The sequence below is a fragment of the Haliotis rubra genome, unplaced genomic scaffold, assembly GCF_003918875.1.
Source record: "Haliotis rubra isolate DU_JTF1 unplaced genomic scaffold, ASM391887v1 Scf1666, whole genome shotgun sequence".
Lineage (NCBI taxonomy): Eukaryota > Metazoa > Mollusca > Gastropoda > Lepetellida > Haliotidae > Haliotis > Haliotis rubra.
In genome coordinates, this window is record NW_025765632.1 from 71,172 (window position 1) to 76,400 (window position 5,229).

The 5,229-nt window shown below is 50.5% G+C and overlaps 1 non-coding gene across 1 annotated transcript; it reads left to right on the top strand.

Moving 5' to 3' along the window:
- Positions 1-425: 425 nt before the first annotated feature.
- Trnam-cau lies at positions 426-497 on the top strand. The gene has a single exon. It is a non-coding gene; the product is annotated as a tRNA-Met (tRNA).
- The last annotated feature ends 4,732 nt before the right edge of the window (positions 498-5,229 follow it).

The following is a 5,229-nucleotide window of genomic DNA, read 5'->3' on the forward strand; positions in this document are numbered from 1 at the left end:
GTCAGGGCAAGCGTGTTGCTGTCCAAGGACACCACCAAAACCTATCGCTTGGTCTACACCAAACGCCGAGTGCAGTACGACCCCCAAGGTGTCCCCAGGGAAACTCTCCCCTATGGTTATAAAGAGTGAACCCATCCCTCCCATGGACTTTTGATGCAGACATGCTCTGATGTATTGATGTTTAACCCATAAAATGTGATTGCCTTCTTCATTTGTTGTTCTATCATTCAATAAATTGTGATTGTATTGTACTCTTGTGTTATGTCGTCTCTCTCTCTCTCTCTTCAGGGCCAGACCTGGTGGAGTCCATGGTCACCCTCAACCCTGTTGTACCCTGTTCTTAGACTCAGACCTGGTGGAGGCCACGGTCACGTTTATCATGGCATAGGTACTGTCACAAAAAAAAAAAAGGGAAGAGAAGGGAGAGCAGAGTGGCGCAGTGGAAGCGTGCTGGGCTCATAACCCAGAGGCCCGTGGATCGAAACCACGCTCTGCTAACGACAATTTTTTCTTTCTAGTTTGACGTCACACACCCTATGACGTCATCACGACCCTGTGTGTATATATAAAGAGACGTTTCTGTCAGAGTCATTACAGATTCTGTTGTCTAAGAAAAGAGAAGGATGGAACCCGTTCACTGCGATAGGCTTAGGGAGAATCGTTGTGGTCTCGTGCTCGCTATCAAGCAGGTCGAAGCCATGGTCGACAAACTGATGGCGTTTAAAGTCCTGACCATCCTCATGAAGGCAGAGATTATCGAAAAACCTCGGACCTCCTTTGACCGTGTCAGAGAATTGTTAGACATGTTTCCCGGCGTGGACCCCAAGCTTACTCCCTCTTCTGCAAAGCTTTGGAGGAATGTGGAGAAACAGAAGCCATGACCTTGCTGGGTCTCAAGACTCCAACGGACAAGGCACAGTCACAAGTGACACTCCCCTGGTTATTCTTCTATGGAATCCAGTCACCGTTCAGCAACTTTCATCCAGCTGTGTTTACCTTGGATGGTGTTACATTTAATTGTGTTGAACAGTGTTACATGTACTCTAAAACCATGTACTTTGGAGATGACGACAGTGCGACGCGTATTCTGCAAGAGACTGTTCCAGCAAAGCAAAAACGTCTGGGGCGATGTGTGAAAGGCTTTACTCAAACAGTGTGGGACACGGTCAGTCTTGATGTGATGACCAAGGCGATCACGGCTAAATTTTCCCAGAACAAGGACTTGAAACAGAGATTGATTCAATCCTACCCAAAGTCGTTAGCTGAAGCTAGCCCCTACGATCAAAGATGGGGAATAGGAATGGGTGTATCTCATCCGAATATTGACAAACCCTGGACATGGTCGGGGAATAACAAGTTGGGAAAAGCGCTCATGCATCTTCGTGACACGCTGTTGTTGTTGTGAGTGACGTCATCCATGGGCCAACTCCAATGACGTCATTCATGCACGAGCCACGTGACGTCATCCATGGGCAAACTCCAATGACGTCATCCATGCACGAGCTACGTGACGTCATCCATGCACGCGCCACGTGACGTCATCCTGTGTATCTCTATAAAAAGACTCTGACCCCATCGTGATTCGTCATCATGCTGTTCACGCTGCTCTTTGTGCTTGCCACCTATCTAGAAGAGAGACACTTTTTAGAACAGTTCAGAGAGGCAGTGCAAGAGGCCATCCAGAAACAACACGATCGTGACGTCATTTGAAGTGACGTCATAGCTCGCGCTGCTGGTGTTGCCTATAAAAACGCAGGATCGATTGAGCGGGTCATCAGTTGCATCAGTTCAGTCGTTGAAGATGGCATCTCCAGGCAACCTCCCTTCTTCCTTCGTCAACTTGGCTTCGCAGGCAAAGGACCTTGCTTCTGACATGGCCCATCTCCACAACACCATGATGACTCAAAGTCAGTTATACAAGACCAACTACATGGATCTCCAGGACCGGTTGCGTGTGATGGAACAAAAGTTGCCGTCGATCATCCGCAAGCTGGCAGATATTCATCCGAAAAGAGAAACACTGTATGGAATGATGGGTCACTTCTGTGAGTTGACTGAGGAAGACTATTACTGGATGGCGTATCACCAAGACCACTTGCGTATCCTCTCCGACAGCGCCAACAACTCTGTTCGCTTGATCCTCATCGGTATCAACGATGCTTATGCCAAGGAAAATGCAGGGGAGACCTTCCTCAGCAAGCTGTTCCACATCGTGTTCAAGTTGAGGAATGGACGTCCTATGGCCTATGACCATGGTGTGCTGTACAGCAAGCTGCTGGACAAACTCCAGGTGAAACTCTGGCCTCACCCACCCAGCTATAGTCTTCGATATGCCACCTGCACTCTACCTTTGTTCTCCAATGATCCAGAGGTCACCGACATGACGCCCAAGCCCGTGCCTCGAAAAAGAATACCTCCCAAGACCACTCCTGCCAAGACTTCTCCAAAGAAGAAGAAGGTCTCCACCCCACCCCTTCCCAAGGCACCCACCAAGATGACGTCACCTCCCCAGGGGACCCTGACCACGGCTTCTCCAAAGAAACAGAAGAAGAAGTCAAACAAGGAGCGCCCCACCAAGACAGTCACCAAGAAGACGTCCCCTTCCAAGACACTCACCAAGAAGGCACCTCCAAAGCCTAAGAGTCTCAAAGCACCCCAGACTCCGAAGAAACAGTTGGAGATGACTGACTTGTGGGAGAGCGAGAAGGGTCAAGGGATCAGTCCTGCTAGCCCCCAAGAGATCCCCCAGGCAGAGTTACCTCCAGATCTTCAAGACTTGTATGATCTACTCCCGATGGCTGTCACCATGGAAGCAGAGCAGACAACTCCAGAGAGGGCTCAGAGACGACTCCAGTGGGGCTCCAGAGACGGATCTGGTGATGGCTTCAGTGACGGCTCCAGAGGAGGAGCCAGAGACTTTTGCCGACATCCCCATGTTTAACGATGAAAATCATTTTCATCCCGGACAAATGGACTTTTTACGGTGTTCGACCTGCAATCCCGAGGATCACCTGAACTGGTGGTGATCTGTGGATGACCTGTTGTTGTTGATCTGTTAATGCATCATTATTGTTGATCTGTTTGCCATGTTGATGTTGTTCCTCAATAAAATGTGAATTCCATGTCAAAGGGTTGTGTCTTCTATATCTTCAGGGATCTTAGCTCTTAGAGGTCATTTCCGGTGCAACCCGCAGGGTGGTAAGACGTGTGTCAGTATGTCAGGGACACTATCAGGGACAGTGTTAGACTCAGACCTGGTGGAGGCCATGGTCACCCCACTCACGTTACGTCATCCCTTTACCATGTTAATTGCAGGCCCTACAGGGTCAGGTAAAACATCGTTTGTCAAAGCCTTCATGGAACATGTGTTTCAACCGGGGATCCTTGATCTTCCACCTCAGGGCATCGTGTGGGTGTACAGTGAATGGCAACCCATGCATGAGGACTTGGAAGTTCTTACTTTGAGGTTAGGGATACCCCTGACGTTTGTGCAAACCATGGGGGGAAGCCAACACGCAGTTACCTGCAGGGTCTGGGGCTAAGATTGAGAAGGGTTTGCCTACGCCCCATTGGTTGATCATTGATGATTTGCTGGGCGACAATACCAAAGAGGAAGAAGCCGAAGTCCTGCGATGGTTTACCAAGAAAAGTCATCATCGCAACACGTCCGTGTTGTACTTGACGCAAAACCTCTTTGCTTCATCACCTCATCATCGCACCATTAGTTTAAATGCCCACTACATGGTGCTGTTTAAAAACCCGAGGGACGCCTCGCAAATGGATCACTTGGCCAGACAAATCTTTCCAGGACAGACGGCCTTCCTTCGGGAAGCCTATGAGGATGCCACTTTGGCTCCTTATTCCTATTTGTTTCTGGACTTGAAACCGACCACGGCCAAAGAGCACCATGTACGGTCCCATCTCTTTCGTAACCCCACCACCCGTTACATTCCCAAGTCGTGATAAATAGAGATGATCGTCTACCCTACGGTCAGTTGACCCAGAGCTGCCATGGGAGACAGGCGGAAACAGACCCAGCCCATAAGCGTGCTGTTGCCACAGGGTTGTTTAAACCGATCCATAAAACACTCCTGACCACCTTGGGTCGTGATCCCACCGAACAACATCGGTCGGGTGTGCAACGGTTGTACGAAAGTCTAAGTGCTCCTCCTCCTCCTCCTCCCTCTGCTTCCTCCTCCTCCAAACAAAGACGTTCCTTAAAGCAGTTGTACCCCACAGCACCCACCATGAACACGTTTGTCCCTGTCAGTACGTATCGTGCCTCTCCTGCTGCCTTCTCTCCCCCTTCTTCTTTTCCGGCCTCTCCCCCTTCATTTCCATCGTCTCCCCTCTCTCCCACCATGATCCAACCCTTTCAACACTTGACCCAACCTCGTACCACCAGCACTAAACGCACCGGCAACAAACACACGGGTGCTAAACGCCCCAGCCAGGGCACCCCTAGCAAAGGAAGCCACAGAAGCATGCCCGCCCGCAGAAAAGTCAAACCCATCATCGTGAAGAAACGACTCCCTTCGGCAGAGAGCGTGGCTGTCAAAGGACGCCATCGACTGTTGCAATGGTTTGTCATTGCCGTGAGAAATCTGTGAGCAGGACGTGTTCCTTTGAAGACGGCAGCACAAGACCTGGCTGTTGAGGCACCAAGGCGTGCTGACCAAGATTTGCGAATCCACGGTTACCTATGGATGAGCCTGACTTACCTGATGAAGCGCGGTGGAAGTGGTACGTTGGCTGGTGTGTTGACCCGTATCTTGTTGAACTGGCAGTCCTACCTACAGGAAAAACAGCAGAAGCCCTCAGCACCTGCGCCGCCGCCCGTGCCCCAAGCAACCCCAGGACGCCGCCAAGTCACCCACCCGACAAGAGAACAACAAGAAGAAGAAGAAGAAGAAGAAAGGGTCACTTCACCCTCAGCCCCAGGTGCAGCCTTGACCCGGATGGTGTTACGAAGTCAAAAGAAGAAGAAGAAGACCACAGTGGCATTACCCCCACTCCCTCCAGCGACATTACCATAAATAGAGGCCTCCCACCCCCATCCTGGTCAGTTCAACGGTAGCAGCTGCAGGGACGACACCATCATCATGTGGCACGTTTAAAGCGTCACAAAGAAGCTCTGTCATGTGTGTAGTCCTTCTGCGCGACACCAGCCATGCGACAGGCTATTTTGAAACAGGCCCCATCGGAACTGATTCAAGCCATCTGTGAATG